The sequence below is a fragment of the Mus caroli genome, unplaced genomic scaffold (assembly GCF_978045245.1).
Source record: "Mus caroli unplaced genomic scaffold, Mus_caroli_1 scaffold_14, whole genome shotgun sequence".
Taxonomy (NCBI): domain Eukaryota; kingdom Metazoa; phylum Chordata; class Mammalia; order Rodentia; family Muridae; genus Mus; species Mus caroli.
In genome coordinates, this window is record NW_028227269.1 from 80,744,666 (window position 1) to 80,764,017 (window position 19,352).

The 19,352-nt window shown below is 43.2% G+C and overlaps 1 protein-coding gene across 10 annotated transcripts in view; it reads left to right on the forward strand.

Moving 5' to 3' along the window:
* Sipa1l1 (signal induced proliferation associated 1 like 1) overlaps positions 1-19,352 on the forward strand; it is a 275,601-nt gene that overhangs the window by 65,982 nt on the left and 190,267 nt on the right. For 6 of the 10 annotated variants that reach the window (XM_029484698.2, XM_021178588.3, XM_029484702.2 and 3 more), the window contains one exon: positions 29-94. The exons of 1 other annotated variant lie outside the window; for it this stretch is intronic. The gene's annotated coding sequence lies outside the window, so the exon portion shown is untranslated. Of the gene's footprint in view, positions 1-28; positions 95-8,457; positions 8,554-17,894; positions 18,048-19,352 lie in introns of those variants that run through there. 3 more of the 10 variants (XM_085830525.1, XM_085830526.1, XM_029484700.2) reach the window with 2 other exon arrangements.

The following is a 19,352-nucleotide window of genomic DNA, read 5'->3' on the forward strand; positions in this document are numbered from 1 at the left end:
ACTAAAGTTTACAATTTTTTTAATTTAGGTTTTGAGAGATTGCTACAATTTGGACTCACAAGCAAGATTTACTGCAAACTTTGAGATGGAGTAGGTGAGTGGATGGATTGGCACCAGGTCATGTGGGAGGGAAATGTCCCTTAGGCTGGTCTACCAGGCTGCTACTTACTTGTGACTTAGCCAGTGTGAGCTTCTTGCTGGATTTCCCCTGTGCTGTTTTCCTGTTGATGGGAAAAGCAGATGGTGTGCAAAGCCTGCTTAGCCCCAGTCACCGACTTCTCAGCAGCTCTCTTCTTGTTCCGGTGTCGTTAGGGCCAGCACGCGTCCTAATGGGGCAGGGGAAATCTCTGTCCTCCATAGGCCACTTACACAGACTCGTGATAACGAGAAACAGAAAAAAGGAGACTTACTCAGTGTGGCCACCATGGGAAGAGGAACAGAGAAAGCGGTCTAGTGGCCCCCACACCCTGCCCAAGTCTGTCTCCGGAGGACTTCATCAGGATTAGGTTAAACAGGTCATAAAAGTTTCATGAGTAAGTAGGCCGAGTCAAGGTGTGGGCCTGCTTATCATCCATCGTCTGGCTTCAGTTTCTCCTATGAGATGGTCTGACGAGTTGTGAGAGCTGTGTGAGACACGCTCCTACTGTCCCTGGCAACAGGGCCCAGACCTTCTGTCTTCTAATAGAAGACTCTAGGGACCAACTGTTGTCTCAGTGGTCTAATAGCCTAAGCTGTAGGGGTTTCTCCCTAGAGAGGTATCTTGGCTCTTATAGAATGGTTATGTTGATAGTTAAAATAGTTTAAGTTTCCTCCTGGTTCCTTAAGCTGCTTAGGTTTTCTGTTATACACTTCTGTTTCTGTTCATGATAGATACGTGGAGACGGTCTTCTCCACTTGTCTTCCGTTGTGATGTGTGTCTGTTTCAACCCTGTTTTGAGCAAGAATGTGCTACTGAATCCACACTCTACAGTTAGAAGCATGAAGCTTATGTATGAGCAACGTGGTGGCTGGGTCAATCCTCTTTCCCCTTCCCGACTCCTGTGCTGCTGTTGATCTTCATTTTTAGTTTTAAAATATGCATTCATAGTGTCAGAAAATTGTCAAGACAGAAGGAAGAAATCACCCACAAACACCAACCTGTAATAGATTACCTCTATATTTATAACTACAGCCTGGAATATTTTTGATTTCTTGGTTCCTTGTATACCAGACTCTTGTTTCTTTTTGTAGTGGTCAAAATACATTGAATAGGTCTGGTTTTTCTACCATAAGTCTGAATACTTTGGTTTTGCTTTTTGTTTTTTTCTCTGTTGGAAATAAGATGCTTTGTATATATTACATTTTATTTTTGTTTAAAATTTTCTCAGTATTAAGAATATTGTCATTGTTGGCGGTGCCCACTTTAATCCTATCACTCAGGAGGCAGAGGCAGGTGGATCTTAGTTTGAGGCCAGCCTGGTCTACAAAGTGAGTTCCAGGACAGCCAGGGCTACACAGAGAAACCCTGTCTCAAAGCAAGCAAAGCAAAATCAAAAAACAAAAACAAAACAAAAATATTGCCAAAAGAATTTAGTTTTGTGGTGTTTATAAATGCATACATGGCACTGTGGTTTTTTTGTGAGTGGAATATAATTCTCAAATGTTGGAATTAGAAATATTTTGGAAACTTTTATTACTGATTACCTAGAAACCACAGAATCCTATTTTAAATGAATTTTGAGTTGGGGTAATTAGAATTTTTAAAAAGGAATACATATGTTTAATAAAATCTTAAAATTGAGATTTAGAGATAAAGGGCGGTTAACTCATCGAATGATAGATGCATAGGTACTGCATGCATATGCCTGTGTTGTGCTGTCGGAATTGGAAGATTTACAGCAGTCTGGGGATGTAAAGATTGCTAGGATACTCTACAGAATATCAGAGAGATGTGTAGGAACCTTCACGGGGTCCCCTGGAATAACAAAGAAATTTTATTAGATTAATTAAATCTTTAGTTAAATAGCTTGTTATAACCTGCTCCTCAGCAGAATAAACATCAGCTTATTCTAATATTTATGAAAATATTCCGGCATTTTGATTAGTTGTGGAAGGAGGATGCTATGTGGAGAAAAACAGCCCAACCCAGAGTGAAGGGGGCACTTTCTCAATGTCCTAGGGCTACCATAAGTTAAATTCTCAAGATCAGATCAACCCAGTGGTTTGGTTCATGTAGGTCTCTTTGGTTCTGTTACTTTGTACTTAATCTTGATCTCTGACTGGTGCTGAAGTAAAGACCTTGAGAATTTTCTTATCTGCTGTTTTGTTATAAGAAAAATTACCTAAGGAGCCAGCTCTTCTGGGTGACTAAGTCCAGGAAGCAGCCAAGGTTATCAGCGCATCTCCCCTCTGCAAACCTCTGTTCAGAGCTTATGGCTCCCAAAAGCCTGCTGGGTAATTGGAGCATCACTTTCAAAGCAGCTTTCTATTTCTGACTTTCCTTGAATTTCAGGAGAGAAATTGGAGAGTGGTTATCTCTAAAAGTGTCTTTAAAACACTCAGCACACCCCTAGGCTGTGTTTTTATGACCATTCCTAGTCTCATATTTAATAGTGGTGGAATTTAAGAAAGTTTTAGATCTCTGAAATTTTTAGCCACTTGAAAAGGTCATTCTTCGGTTATTTCTATTTTTATTATTATTATTTTATTAGTTACACATCTCAGAAACTCTTTTTCAAACTCAGCATCTTTGGAGCCTCAGGAATTGCTGAAAGTTGAAGCAGGTGGCCTGCAGGAGTGCTCCATGATACAGCCTGCTGCTGTGGTGCTGAGGGGAAGGAAGACCAGTGCAAGCTGCCCCATATCTAGATCCCACCACCAAGGTTCCATATAGCCAGTGTGAGAGTCTCTGAGATAGATGGCATCTGTGCTGAGTATACAACCTTTCCCTTCCCATCTGCTTTCTCCAGATAGTGCCAGTGGTCTGCGCTACATGTATGTTGTCTTAGGCGTTGTCAGCAAGCCAACTATCTACATTGCATGTATGCTGTGGTGGGCATTGTCAGCACACCAACTATCTACATTGTATGTATGTTGTCTTAGGCATTGTCAGCGAGCCAGCTGTCTACTTTGAGTGTATGTTGTGGTGGGCATTGTCAGCACACCAGAGATGGTTAAAGGCCTGGCACAATCTACAAAACCTTGTGTTGTGTATGTACTTCTATAGATACATTATGAAATCTATCACTCTTCTATTATTAAAATTATTTGTGAGCAGTATTATTCTAGAATTGAATTGGATGAGCATACCTTTTCCTTCCCCTTTAGAAGTATCTTTGATATATTCTTTGTAAGGACTCAGCCAGCAGCATAAGTAATGCTTGATGATGAAGCCTAAGTTCTGTGCTTTACATGGGGAAACTTTCTCTCAGGTTTCCCGAGTGTTGTCCTTTGCTTTGTCTTTTTCCTTCCTTATATGGAGTCAGGTTTTCCTAGGTTAGTGAAGGATTGGTTAAGCGTCCTATTATTTGACTTTACTTATTTGCATTCCAGCCATTTGCTTCTATTGAGAGAATAGTCAGGGAAATTGAAAATAGCTCCTTTTTTCATTCCCTGAAAACCCAACGAGAAGGGATAACATTGGTCACTCCTTCCTTAGAGCACTGAAGAGTGTTCAGAACACACAAAGGCATCCAGGGGCTGTGCTGCTGCTGTAACACAGGAGAGGGAAGACATGCTTTTGGACTGGAGCCCAGGCTCGGTCAGTTGCAACCAGAACATACATTTCAAAGCACACTTGTGATCCTAGTGCTGGGAGGTAAAGACAAGCAGAGTCCCTGGGACTCTCTGGCCAGTCAGTGTAGCTGAATACTGAACTCTGTGTCCCAGGGAGACCATTCTCAGAATACAGGCTCTTGAGGAAAGGTGCTGCCCTGGAAGTTGGCTTCTAGATGTCATGTGCATGTGCATACACATGGTCACACACATGGACACACACACGGACACACACATGGTCACACACACAATTGATGTTTTATGGAATGCAAGGACACAACAGGGAAATAATTCTTGATGGCACATTCTTTAGGCACTTCTTGGTCTACCTGAGAATGGCAAGAAACCCAGTCTGAGATGCTGCTGCTACCTTGCTGAGCCAGCGAGCATTGCTTGTAGCTGCTCCATAGCCACAGCAGGGGAATTGTCTGTCACCTGCCCCTTCTTGTCCTCCTGTGCCCTGTGATTTCCTTATCACCAACAGATGAGAAGAGATGCTTATAGCCAGCAGATGTTCCCTAAACTGACATTGAATCAGGTATACAAACAAGGCTTTGAACAGTCTGAAGATTTCTCTTCCCTTGGGAAGACTGGGTAATGTTCCTTCAGTAAGCCTTTCAAGTTTCACAGTGGCACTGAAGGAACAACAGATGCAACCTGAGATCAACAATACAAGGTTTTGTTCCTTAAATGCTGATAATCTGAATTATTGAAGATGTATAGTAAATAGCAAGGGGCTGATTGTAGAAGCTTCTCACTGTGTGTGTGAATGCCTGGCGTGGAGTGTGGCGTGCCCTGGGTCACATTTACTTCACTGTGTGTGTGAATGCCTGGTGTGGGGTGTGGCGTGCCCTGGGTCACATTCACTATCACTGCTCTGCCCTTTCTCCTTGTCAGGACCAGCTCACTTGCACTAAATTCTTTTCTAACTTTTCCGTTCTGTAGAACCTCAGGACAGAGAGTAGCTCCTGATACCTAGTGGGCTCTCGGCCTCTTGACCTTACTCTGCTCATAGCAGTTCCTAGTCATGGGAATTGGAGCTAAGTCATCTTTGGAGTGCTGCCTGCTTAAAATACTTGTCCATCTTTTGGGTGGGGTTGGAGAAATGACTGTACTGTAGTTTTATTCCCTCCTTCCCTTCCTCCCTCCCTTCTTCCCCTTCCCCTTTCTCATTAGGGTTTCTGCTGTGTTGCTCAGGCTGACCTTTAACCCAGGGTGTCTTGTTTTCTCACTCTTGGCTTTCCTTTCTTGTTATCTAGTAAATTTGGAATTTCCATGCTGGGCATGGTGGCTCCTGTCTGTAATTCTAGCACCCAGGAAACTGAAGCAAGACCCCCTGCAAGTTCTGAGATACAGAGTGGATCCCTGCTTCAAAACAAAAGGAGGAGAGCGAGAGAGCGAGTGAGAGAGAGAGAATATGAGAGAGAGAGAGAGAGAGAATGAGAGAATGAGAGAGAGAGATTCAGATCTGCTAGTAAGAACAGACTTGCAAACTCTGAGGAGCTCGCACCTTCTGGATGTAGGTAGACTAGGTGGCATAGGAATTGCCCAGGGCTTGAAACCGTCTCCTTCCACCTCTGCTTATCTGCAGAGGTTGGTGTGCAAAAGCATTGAAAAGCGTTGGCCTCTGGGAAGTCAGAACATGAAGTGCAGGTACAGGTATGGAGAAGCTTGGAGGAAGCGTGCGCGGCTTTCCTGGTTTTTCCTCCAGGCTATGTCAGAGGCTCTGGAACTCTGAGTAAGGGAGTGAGTTTAAAACCTGGCTCCTTTTCTGTTTTTTTTTTTTTTTTTTTGAGACAAGTTTGCTGGCCTTGGCTTGCTTGGTGCTTGCTCTGTAGCCCTCAGTGCCCTAGACATCCCTGCAGTCCTGCCTTTTTCCTCATCATCCTGAGATTATAACTCAGGCTGGGTGGCTGGGAAACCTGTTCTTTTTCATGTGTCAGTCTTTAAGCGCACTGTGTATGAGGAGGGAAGCTGTGAACTTCTGTGGTAATGTCTAAGCAACGTCCAGAACATCATGCATGAGCATGTCCTATCTGAGGGAAACCATGCCATGGCGAGGATTCGTCTGTCCTGGGAGGACAGCTTGGCTCTTCTTGGTAGGCAAGATTTTAAAAGCAAGAGAATTTAGGGATGAGTGCTGTAGACTTGAAAGAAATCATAGGTCACATTGGCTTGCAATGTACTGAGGTCTGCACATGTGCACGGTGGGCTTCTTGGAGGAGGAGGCACCTCCCGAAACACTGTTGTCCATAGTAGCTTCCTAAATAAAAAGGGGTTTATGAGTACTTGAGTTAAGTTTTCAAAGACTTCGGTAATTGGTGACAGCTGCTGAGGTGCAGTAGACTTGATGTTTTGGGAGAAACTCTTGTTTAAAAAAGCTGTCACTACAGTTAACATTGGACCCTTTTTTGTTATTTAAAGGTTCTTTTTCCTAGTTAGTTGGTCAGTAGGTTTGAGAAATTAGCTAGGTTAACATTTATCTAAAGTTTCCACAGGGTTGGTGAACAGGGAGATGAACTCATGCAGTGCTCATGCAGGCCCTGGCCTTCTGAAGATTACTCCAAAAAAGGCTCCTGACTCTTCGAGACATTCACCTGGATTGCTGTCTCTGAGAGCAGACTCAGGCTGGCTCCCACCGAGCTCCTAAGAGGGAAGGGAGCGCCACAGATTCAATTCAGGGATGCTGATGTCTTTTGTAGCATTGCTGAGAGAGTTCCTCTTTCAGTTACTAGTAAGTTTTCGGGTTTTTTTTGTCCCCCCCCCCCAAAAAAAAAAAAGAATATTTGTGTAGGGATTGCATGATTCATAATGCATTCCCCAGCACAGAGCCTCACTGGTTCCTTTAAGCATTTGTGTCAGCTGTGATTTAACATTATTTCTTGCATTTTGAAAACTGTTAGCACCTTATATATAGTGATTTCTTATCAGATACAACTTACAAGTATTTTGTCCCATTCTGTGGGTTGCCTTTTTACTCTGTTGGTCATCTTTCAAAGCTGAATTTTTATGAGAAACTTCATGTCTTAATTTTCTTCTTACTGTCTTGTCAGAGGTCAAATCCCACGCAGTGAATCCATGACCTTTTTCTCCCGGGAGGTTTTCAGTTTGGGGTTTTGCATATGCATCTTTGACACACTTTTAGGGTTTGCATGTAAAGTTCCCGTTTTAGGATTTTGCATATACATCTTTTGACATACTTTAAGTTAAGGTTTGGTATGTAGAGTTCCTGTTTGATTGTGTGGCCTGCAGAGAGTCCTTTGCCCCCGCGGCATGGCACTCGTTGAATGAGACTATCAGGGAATGATCTCAGCAGTCTTAGTGAGCCCTTTGACCTTCTCTCTGAGGGTTTGCTTGGTTCTGGGTGCTCTCTGGCTGGTTTTTATGTCTGTCTCTATGCTATGACCACACTGTTTTGATCACTGTAGCTTTCTAATATTGTTTGATACTAGCAGGTGTGGTGCCTCCCATCACACTTGTTAGGTCAGTTTTCTAGATCACTTTGGCTATTTGCTTTCCTGAAACTCCATTGTAGGATTTTTTGTTTTTTGTAAGGGGTGGGGATAGAAAATGTCCCAGAGTTTAGATAAGGATTGGATTATAGCTGTAGATTGCTTTAGGTAGTATGGCATCATAAGAATTACATCTACTCTGGGCACACAGTGGGGGCGGGGGCTTTAGTTTTTTTTCTGCTTTGCTCACAGTTTTCACTGTTTTCTTTGAACTTAGTGTGGTTAGAACTGTGTTTTCAGTGTTCTTTCCTAATGCTCACTGTATAGGGATTGCAGCTCAATTTTGCACCCAGCCAAGTATCCAAATTCATGTGTGAGTTCAGTTTTATTTTTGTGGCCTCTTTTGGACTTTGCATGTAATATCTGTAGATCGAGACGAGCTTACTTAGTTTTTCTTTCCCAGCTTGAATGTCTGTTTCTTTTTCTCGCCTGAGTGCTCTGGTCAGACCTTCCGATCCTGTTGTGGGTAGAAGTAAGGCTGTGGTCACATCCGCACCTTGTTTCTGGTCTCTGAGGAAATGCTTTGTCATCTCTGAGCGTCATTGTGGGTTTTCATGATTCGATTAAGTTGGGTGCTTTTCTTCTATTGCCAGTCTGTTCTTGTTTTCATTGTGAGGAGTATTGCATTTTGTCAATTGCTTTTCCCTTTACATCAGTTGAACTGATCATTGGGGAGGGGGAGGGGTTTCATTGGTTCTCGTTGATGTGGTCTATTGCAGATTGATTTGCATTGTAGCAAATCACTGAGCCATTTCTACTTGGGCTCCTGTCTATAATCCTGTAACTATACTGCTCAGTTCAGTTTACTAGTATTTTCTTGAGGCTTCTTGTTATTTGTGCCCATTAGAGCTCCTGCCTGTAGTTTCTTACAGTGTTGTTTAGAGCTGGCATCCACAGGCTATGGCCCCGTAAGGATGTGTGCAGAGCTGAGCCCTTCTCTCCAGGCTTTTGAACGCTTTAGGATTGTCTTTTAAATGTTCATCTGGAAAACGAGTTAGTTCAAAACCTTTCTTTGTCAGGAGATTTTTTGTTTTGGTTTTTGGTCTCTGCTTTTCTCTAGTCGCAGCTCATTGCGCTTACATTTCTTCATGATATAGCTGTGGTACACTTTGTGGGTCTAGAAAGCTGTCTACTTAATGTAAGTTCTCCGACTTGCTAGCTTCCTAACAGCCCTTTGTTTCCCTGAACTCAGGTAAACCGTCCCCACTCTGCTCGTGGTTTTAGTAACATGAACCTCCCTCGCTTTGACTTACTGTATGATCTCAGTAACTGTGAGCCTTCCACACTGGTGAGTTCTATTCCCCCTCCTCCCCAGAATAAACTTTTGGTCTCTGCTTTTTCTCATTGTTTCTCCTTCTCTCTGTTCTGTTTATTTCTGCTTCTGTCATTTCTTTCTCTCTTCCTAGCTTCTGTTTAGTTTCTTGTCTTTCTGGTTCTATAATTTGTATTAGCTCAGGGATTTGGCATTCCCTTTATGTCGAGAGTTCTGTACATTTCTCCTCAGCCCTGTCTCTGCTGTAATATCGTGTGTTTTGAAATGTTGTATTTTATTCTCTTGTTTCAGTTGGCTGTTTACTAATGTATTGCTCAATATTGATGATGATTTTATGATTTTTCTGGTTTTATTCCTGTAACTGACTTCTAACTTCTTTCTGTTGTGGTTGGGGAGGATACTTTGCATCATATCTAGCTTTTACAGTTTATTGCGACCTACTTCCTGGTCTGACTCTGGTTTATTCTGGACAATGTTAAAGAAGAAAGGCCACGATTGGCCTGCTAGCGTTCTGTGTGCAGTGGGTGTAGCTGCTTGCTTGTGCTTCCTTCTGTTCAGCCCCGTTCTATTTAGTATTGAAAGTAGAGTGCTAAAGTCTAGCACTTGCTATAGAGCTAGCCCTTGTTTTCAGGATTTTAAAATATTTTGGTGATCTGCCATTAGATACACAAAGCTTGCTGTGCTTTTAAATTTTTCCCTGTATGTGCAACCGCATTTGAATGTCTTCTTAGTCTTTCCCCCTCCCCTTGTAGTCCTGGCTCTCAATCCAAGAACTTTAGGAGTGTTAGGCAAACATTCTGTCTCTGAGTTACACATCTCTAAGCTCTAACTTTTAAATGTCCAGTACTTTAATATCTGCCTGTTATATGAAGGAACAAGGAAAATCAAAGCAAATGTGTACAGGCCTTTTAAAGTCTTCCAGTCACTTCAGCTGTGAGAAGAAAGGCTGAGAATTATGGTGAAAGGCACCACAGCAGTGGCCTATGGCTGTGCCTCTGTGATGGGCGCATGTCCCAACACAGACACCACTCTGTGAAAGCCCCCACTCTGCCACCATCACTAGCCTAAGACTTCCTGTAGACGTTTAGTGCCTCAACTCAGGCCAGACCAGGATTGGTGACTTTGAAGCTGAAAAGAATTTCGGGATTGGCCAGTTCAGTGAAATCAAGTTGGAGATTTTATTAAGCATATTTTAATATAAATTTAAGCATGGGGTTTATAAGAGAGAGAGGCTTTTAGAAGAAAGTTACGCATAGCCTTAGTTGAAGAATGAGACCTACCCAAGTATGTCTATGGGCTTCTCTAGAGGAGAGCAAGCAGTTAACTACCTCATTAGCTCTGAATTCCTGTTGACTCGAAGGTTACATCTCAACAGGTTGCTAAGATAATGTGTTTCCTTCTTTCTCCCTTTTGATAAGGGGTTTGGGTGTGAATGTGCGCATACGTGCACTTTTGCACGGGTGCACTTACCAGCTCTCTGGAGATACTTTGGGTGGATTAAATCTGATAAGGCTAAGCCAGAAGCCATGCAGGCTGACTAAAGGGCTGTAAGATTCCTACATAACTGCGGTTTTATGGCTGGGAAGAGAGAGTGGCCCTAAGCTGTTTGGTAACTGTTCTGGAATTTTTGCTTTACTGTTGGTAACAGCTTGGACTGGATCTCACAATGAGGGAATCTAATTCATGACCGCCAAATATTCCTCTCGGTCTTCCTGCCCCCATGATGTTTGGCCTAGCTAGGAACAAAGGTGTGCTGCCTGGACAGCCTGGCTGAGGTCATGAGAAGGTATGGCATGAAGTTATACTGACCAAAACAAACCACAGTGTACTGCCTGAGCCTTTTCCTGGCGGGTGACACCAGCGCTCCAGATGTGTCACACAGATTCTGTTAGTGTGGTCCTGGGTAGGAACGGACTCTCCGTGCTTACTCCTCTTCATCTTTCAGAAGTCTGGGTTTGCTTTCAGTTTACGTAGACATGTTATCTTTATTTCACCGATTCTTTAATCTTGAAATAGTTTACCCTGCAAAGTTCCTAGGAGATACTAAAAGAAGTTTAAATAGACACAGTCCATGTGTCTGTGTGTGTGGGTAAGTCCTAGCTTACACACACCTCTCAGTCCAGCTGGCCTACTTGTTCTCCAGATACCAATATGTTGACGTGGCTTTTTAATTTTCATTTATAATTAAAAGCATTGGGTTCCTTTACTTCAAAAGCCCAATATAATTGAGATTATATCTACTATCTGTATGTTTTTTTATTGATGTTTTGGAGATCTGCTCATATTAATATAAATCTAGTTCAACCAGCATTTGTCTTTGGCTTTACCTTAGCATTAATTCTGTTGTATCATGCTTTGCTGTGGATGTGACTTTGGAGGAACCGGAAGGTGCTACAGAGCATGCTCACTACTCTCACCATTGCCTGCCTGGGAGGCTGGGCTGGGCACAGGCCGGTGGTGTTTCCTAGTGCATCTGAGCTTCGGAAGGCTCTTCCTGGTCAGACTGATCTGTTCTAAGGCCTGAGGAATGTGCTGTGCACCCAGCGTCGGCCTCATTATCTATACCACAGGCAGGGCCACACAGGATTAAATGAGAGTTAAGTTTCCCTTGAAGGACTCTTGGTCTTAAAGTAAAGCATTGTATGAAATCTCTTTCTTTTGAATGATTGTTTATCACGACAGGAAAGACTTCTTTTTTTCTTTTTAATTGCTTAAGAGAATAAACATGCAATACATGATGAATTACGTTCAAAACCTCTGATGTTTTGAGATGGTCGGTTTTCCTTTGTCACTTCCGGCTCCACGACTGTTATCCCGTCTGTTCCCAAGTTCCTCAAACCCTCTAGTTGGAGCTCTTAGCAAAGTTCTGAGCTGCACTTCATTCAGATGTCACATGGGACCCAGGAGCCGTGCAAGGCAATGAGAACCTTAGGTATACAGAGCCATGTCTCAGGGATGGCAGGCTGTGAGGTGGTCAGGGCCGGAGGAACTGTTCAGTGCAAACAGTCTTAGAACAGTCAGAGCAGCACATGCTGCGCCATGGGGAAAACAAAACAAAGATAGCAAGTGGGGGCAGACATTCGGGAGGGAGCCCACAGAAGATGCAGCACTGCTCACAGCGCTCTCCCTATGCTGGCCCTGGGAGTGCATAATCCTCTCTGTAGTCCTCTCTGTAGCTATTTTTGAAGTGTTGTGGAAGCTTTGGCATAGGCCATCTCTTCACCTGTAGTTACCTGAGAGGTACCCCTCTGTCCTCTGAACATACTCATTTCCTTAAGAAGGCATTCGTAAGTTTCACCTTTGCAGGTAGATATTCCTTTGGGTCTTGATTAGTTGAGTTATGTCATTCACTGTGAAAATCTTGTCTTAGTTACCATTCCTTTGCAGTGAAGAGACCATGACCAAGGCAATTCTTAGAAGAGAATGCATTTAACACATCAGTGTAATATTTGATGAGTGTCACATTTAGAAGCTCTGACGCTTGAAATGGTCAGTTTTCATTTGCCACTCTTGGTACAGAATTGCTATTCCAGCTTGCTTACAACTTCAGAGGCTTATTAATCCATTACCATTAAGGAACGGGATGTGGCAGCAGGCATGGCAGGCATAGTGCTGGAGAAGTAATTGAGAACTACATCCTGATCTGAAGGCAGAGAGATGTGTGTGTGTGTGTGTGTGTGCATGTGTGTGTGTGCTTTTTGAAACTTGAAAGCCTGCCTTCAATGAAACACTTCCGTTAACAAGGCACACCTACTCCAACAAAGCCACACCTTCTAATCCTTCTCAAAAAAAGCCACTTTCTGATGACTAAACATTCAAATATATGAGCCTGTGGAGGCCGTTCTCACTCAGACCACCACAACATGAGCCTTTGCCTATAGTCACCCTGTTTACATAGGATTTGTGTCATTTAAAAGAATGTCAAATATTTAGGGAAAGCCCTTAGAACAAAGCCATTTTTGCGAGCTGCCCAATGTTGTGTGTATTATATGGGAAAGTTTGAATGAAAAGATTTATTATATTTGTGTTCTGCCTGTAGTGTATTATTAATTTCTACATCCTTGTCTGTTTCTCGTGAATCACCTTGCAAGCCAGTAGTTAGCACTGAGGGTCGTGTTAAATAAGCTAAATAAATAAATTAAGACTCATCTCTGTGCACAGTAAAGCTTAAAGACATGGCTCTATTGGAACTCTTTATAAAGCACATGAGAAAATTTTCATGCAGATGGGGTGTAGGTTGATGTGTGACATCTTCCATAAAGAGAGGTTCCGTATATTGACAAGCTCATGCTATAAGGGGAGGATCCAGTGATGCCAAAGTGCAAAGGTCACCAGGCTGTTAAGCATCTTTCCCCAGGCTTCTGGGTGGGAAATAAGATGATCTGTTCCCCCCTTTGAAGGGACAAGTCTGGGTGTTTAGCATCCCTGTTTTCCTAGTGCTTCTCGGTGAGCACAGGGTCCTTTGAGCTTCTACAACTAGGGGTGACCTTTAAGAGTTTAAGGCTCTTGCTAGTTGGGGTTTGCTTTCTCTGCTTTCTGTTTGTGGTTCAAGATGTGAGCCGTCAGCTCGCAGCTTCCAGCTCTAGTCACCAGGCAAGCCTGCAGCTAAGCTTCTCTGCTGTAATTTTGGTGGACGCTTACCTGCCTGGCACTGCTAGCCCCAAGCAAACCCTTCTAAAGTTGCCCAGGTTGGGGTGTTTTATCACAGCAATAGACAAATAACTAAGACACAGAACAGCATAAACACTCGAATTGAACTTGGCTTTCATTGTTAACTACGCAGGCAGCTTTCTCTCTGCATCCAGAGCGGAGCTTTGCATAGTGCCACTCCACCCCCTTTTTCTTGAAGGATTTGGAATCTAGAAAGTGATGCAGGTGCATCTTTAGAGGCAGTGAGGGGAGGATTTGAAAATTGACCAAGTATCTTAGACTTTGATGTTTCTCATTAGCATGTGTAAGAGGATGTAAGCCACAGATATTTAGGGAAGCAGAGCTATGTAGATGTACCTGGGTTTTAGTACTTTTTTCTGACAACATTCTTTTTTTCCAGGATTTACTCAGCTACCATATGACATTTATATTTATGTATGTATTGTAGCTCTTATGGAAGCATAGCACACTGAATCCACTCTAGCTGCAGATTTTTCCTTATCGTTTAGTGTCTCAGTGACAGACTTTAGGCATTGAGAGTGCCACAGTAGCTGCTAAGATACCGATGGGTTTTGAGTGTCTGCCTGCCAAGGGGCAGTGTACTAGAAGCTTGGCTTCCTGTGTGTCATGCTAAGGTGCTGAAACACACAGAAAGGGTGGGGCATAGTGAAGTCCTCAGTTCACCACAGCTTTACCCTCGGAAGGGATTAGGGCAGGTCTTCTGAGGGAGTTCATTCTCACAAGTGCCAGGAATTATACGAGTGAAACTGGTCCCTGAATCTCATTTTATTTTTGTCTTGAGTGTGTGTCCACCATGATGCCCTCACAGAAGCTACTATGTTGTGAAGTTGCCAAAAGTCTCTTACCTTAACCATAGGGCAAAGTGATGGGCCACCGAGTCTAGGACTTTCAGTGTCAAAACATCATTCTTTGTACATACCTATGCTCAGGCATTTTGTTATAGCAATAGAAAATACTCAGTGGCTAACCTTGACTTAAAAGTATACAATTTATCTAGAGGGATTTCTGGTTTAAAGACTATTATTGTTAGAGCCTGTTTCAAGTATTAACACCTCACCTCCCCCAAATAAATTACACAAATGTATCTTCTCAGCAATAGATTCTGCTTTCTTCTCTCTTGTCAATAGAACACGATTTAGCTTGGATGAAGTTTCCATGTGTACCCAGGCTTACATTACCTCAGCTCAGCTTCCCAATAGCTGGGTCTAATGATATGTGCAGCCTTACTGTTCTACTTTACATACATAATGCTTATTCTTTAAGATCTCTCATAGTCTAGGCTGGTCTTGAACCTGAGGTATAGCAGAGAGTGCCTCAGACTGTGAATTCCTAGTCCTCCTGCCTGGCACTATAGCTACACTCTGCCATGTTCAGGTTGGCTTAGCTTTGCTTTTTGTGAACTTTGTCAATTTCACAAGTGAAAAGTGAACTCTCACTGCTAATTTTCTGTCTGTTTCTCACGCCACACATGAACACACTTTCAAGTGCTTAATGGGAACTTCCCAGTGTGTAGACTGACTCTTGTCCTGTGCCTGTTCATCTCTTAAATACAAAGTGCTTTTCACCTTCCTACACCGTTTATATTTTCCATTTATGGTAACTTTTGCCATCTGTGCATTTTTCAAGTTCATTAGATTTTTATGTCCTATTAGAAGACACGTGGGCTCTCTAAAATTATGAAAAATGTGTCTTGCTTTCTTTGAAGACTCTGGTGGTTTCTGTGCTGTGTAAGCGTTCTTGTTACTGTGTTTTATTTGGCTGAGCAGCCCTCCCTTTGTTCTTCCCCTGATTATCTGGCTCTGCCATCACTATTGTTGAGACATTATCTCTCTCTACGCTGATTTATTGTAAAGGTCACATTTTATCTTACATGAAATTCCCTCCCGTGTCTTTGGCGTTTTGGTGTGTCCATTGGCTCAGGAGGCAGTTTTACTTCTTAGCTATTACAGGTTGTCCACACTTTGACTAGCCGGCAGGCGGTGAGGCTAGGCTAGCCCTTCTCATTAATCATCTTTTCCATAATCAGCCCGGTTATTCTTCACTATTCCCACAGGAGCTGGAGAGTTCGCTTTTGAGCATTCTGTAAGAATATCTTCTTAGTCTTACTAGAATTGTAGCACATTTACATGGGAATCTAGATTTCTTTTAGAAGCTTTGATCTCCTGGGTAACTGGTTTTTATACATTAGATGTTTCCCATCTTCTCTGTTTTTTAAAAAAAGTTTAGTTTAAGAAGATTTATTACTGATCACGTAGAGATAGTTCTTTCTTCATGTATTGGGTTCCATTTCTGTTCTTTCGGTAATTGAAATACTCTTTTAGGGTCTAGTGTCTTAGGTAAAAGTTGGACTTTTCCCACCACAGTGCTCTGGGGTCTTCAGTGGAAAGTCACGAGAATATACTGGTTGCAATGTGAAGTGGGCAGGAGTGTGGGCTGGAACTTGAGTTGTGAAGCTTGAGTTGCTTGAGTCTGCTGTAGCTTACACTGACCCTGTGGGCAGTGAGAAGTGCCACCAGCTCCCATCATGCTCTTGGTCTCCTTGCCTGTTAGCTTTCGGAAGAAGATGTAAAACTTTGCAGAATTACTTTATAGCCAATGCTGGGAACTTTTAGTTTGATTTTTGTTTTTTTTTTTTTGTGTGTGTGGGAGAAGGAAAAATCTCAACACAGTGATTCTTTAGATAAGTATGTTGCATTCATTAGTCTTTTTTTTTTTCTTCTCAGCTCTTCTGTATTCTTTTGTTTTTGTGGTACTGAGGTGGAACCTGGACTCTGGCATAGGAGGTACAGACTAAATCACTGACCATGCACCCCAGCCCACAGCTCGTAATGATCACTACCATATCCCCTATGTCTGATAACACCCTCTACTCTTATTAGAAGTCGTCATAATGACATGTGCTCCTCATTGTAGCGTTCTCCAGGAAGCATGTTGGGGACGCACATGCTGCTGGTCCCCTGCAGTTCTTCTCATCTTGAGACTTGCTCTTCACAAGGCTCCACCTGTCTCCAGCCACGTGAGCAAATGTTCATCACTTCTGAGGTTCCTGGATGATCACTCCTAGGCCATCTCAGTCTTAATATCAGTTCTAGAGGCTCCCAAACCGAGTATTGAGTGAGCAAGGAGACATGCCTGCCTTAGTGCCATACAGACTGGTCTAAGCATCATACTGGAAAGCAGAACCTTGTTTTCTGTGTATTTTGTCTCAGCATCTGGCTGAGGGATCAGAGGAAAGCAGTCTGGTAGTGTGAACTGGGATGCAGAGAGGCACTGTTGGAGCGGGCAAGCACCTAGCTGAGACTGCTGCCTGGTTTCCGACCTTACTCTTGTGTGCTGCTGCTGCTGCTGCTCACCTCCCTCTTGGACAAGTTGCAAAGCCGTGGGCTGGTTGCTATGGGAATTGATGGGTGCTCCTGGCAGAGGGAGAAGGAAAATTCTTGGAGCTGACCCGAAAATCTTCAGGGAGCCAGTTTTTTTTTTTTTTTTTTTCTTCTTCCTCTTCTAGCTTTCCTACTTGCTGCTCTTGGATTTGATTGGGGGCAAACTCTCCTGGAGTCCTGAAGTCCTCACCAGGAAGACTTCTAGGAGGAGGGGTACAGGGGTTCAGCAATTGGCTTCTGAGGCTTTGCTGAAGTCACACAGCCCCTGTCTACACTGTCCAGGAATGTGCTGCACACAGGTGGAGGGTACCCCGGGGTTAATTTCAGGGTCATGACTTCTCTGTCTTCACTAACACTCTACACAAAGACAGGTGGGGCATTCATTTTTTTATTCTGGATTTCTGAACTATTGGTAGAAAATGGACATTTTAGTGAGTTAGTACTCATTGGACAATAATGAAGTTAAAATGTATTTTATAGAGAGCTGAGTGTGGTGATACACATCTTTAATCCCAGCACTTGTGAGGCAGAGGCATTTGGATCTCTGAGTTTGAGGCTAGCCTGGTCTACAAAGAGAGTTCTAGGATAGCCATGACTACTACATAGAGAAACAAACACTGTCTTGAAAAAAGTTACCAACTTTTATTTATTTAATTAAACTGATGAGTAATTTCACTGATGTAATATAAGCTAAGTTATTTTTATGACAAGTCACGAAAAATAAATGTAAAACACTGATTTTCCCTTTAGGAGAGAATATGAATGACGCTGGGTGTTAGTTACAGCACTTGATGGGACAAAAAGAGCCATGTCCATTTCCAGTTTCAGGTCTCTGTTCTGTCATTTCTGATTTTTGTGTTTACTACTAATGAAAATGTTTGGTAAGCCCCCACCCCCAACCCCTTACTTTGACCCGACATTGAATAACAGGTGGAATGTGAATATCTATCTAGGTCTGTTCAAACCTTAATCATGTATGGCCTTAGTAGTGACAGTCACTTAACAGAGGGACCCACATGATTCTGAGGGACCGTGAGATGAGGATAATTCCAGTTCTCTGGAAGGGAGTCTGAGGATGGGTTGGAAAGAAAGGGCAATCACACACAGGTCTGGCCTGCTTAGAGCCTCTGCTCTTGTAGCCTGTGTAAGATCATGAAAAAAATTAAAGGGAAATAGATTGTAAATGGTGATAGAGATGCTTTAATGATGTGGTTTGAATATGCTTGGCCCAGGACTTGGCACTTTTAGGAGGTGTGGCCCTGTTGGAATAGGTGTGGCCTTGTTGAAGGAAGTGTGTCACTGTGGGGGTGGACTTTGAGACCCTCCTGGCTGCCTGAAAACATTCTGCTCCTGCCTTCCCTTGAATGAGGATGTAGAACTCTCAGCTCCTCCTACACCATGCCTGCCTGGATGCTGCTGAGCTCTGCCTTGATGATAATGGACTGAACCTCTGAACCTGTAAGCCAGCCCCAAGTAAATGTTGTCCTTACAAGAGTTGCCTTGGTCATGGTGTCTGTTCACAGCAGTAAAACTCAAACTAAGACAAATGAAGTGGTAGTAACTGCAAGGCCAAGTGACCTTCACAAGGGATATTCTAGAAGCCAAATAGAGGAGCTGATAGCCATGGGGGGTATAGTAGTCTGTTTGTTCATAGGCTTTTGCAGATAAGTCATTAGTATTTGAATGGAATCTTCTAAATAAGCGACACTTTACCAAGTGTTGACCCTTGTTTCTTAGCCTCAGAACTTTTTAACTTCTCTGGCTTTTATTTGCCAGGGAACCTTACAGAATGTCTACCTGGGCTGTGCAGGGTGACCTCCAAGGAGGGGTTACCATAGAGAAGGACTTTGGTCCCTGAGACTTGCATCAGAGAGAAGAGCTGTGAGCAGGGAGGTCTGAAGTGTGTTCATTAGCCCTCCGTGCTATGCGTCAGCGGCTTCTTTAGTGTAAAAACACAACTTTTACTCCAGAGGGAGGGAGACCGTTTATTCTGGGCCAAATATGAATGGCTGCGGCCTGGGGACACAGATTCAGGTCACCCCAGACACTGTGTCCCTATGTGGTAATAGTTGAACGCAGTGTTTGTAGTAAGAGAACAAAGAACTAGCCCGAAAGGCCCTTTTCATTTATGTGGGTGGAAGTAGCAGGCAGGCAGGCGGGCCCGGGCGCTCCAAGTCTCAGATGCTATCTAATGACATTCTTAGGTTGATGGAAGCTAGGGGTCTGTTATTGCATTCCAAAGGGGTTTACCTAATAGTCTGAAGAATGTTAGGTCAGATACAGGGGCAGGCAGTGGACTACTGTCAGTGGACTAAGGTAGCCCAAGGTCATTTTGACTTCTATCTTTTCACAATCAGTTAATAGCCATGGCACTATGGGTAACAGAGGTGTGTCTTTGCCCGCATTTGTTCTCTTGCTATGAAATAGAGGATGCTCTTCACAGGTAAAAGACTGAGGTCCCTGATGAATCAATCTGCTTCAGCCAGCTCATGCCATCCAAGCAAGGCTAGCTTTTTGTTAACATTGAGAGTTTTTGAGCTCATGGCATTAAATGTTGCCTGGAGCCCCAGGTCTTATATAGTTAATTATATTGTCCTGTGTTGTTCAGGCGTAACTATTATGGTAGAGTAGAGCTGTGTATGGTGTTGGTCTCTCAAGTTGGTCTCATGCTATTTCAGTATGTGAGGCCTACCCTGTGGTGACTCAGCAGAGACACTAAGAAATGCCTAGAGAGGTGGCCCTTGAATTAGGCACAGCAGGAGA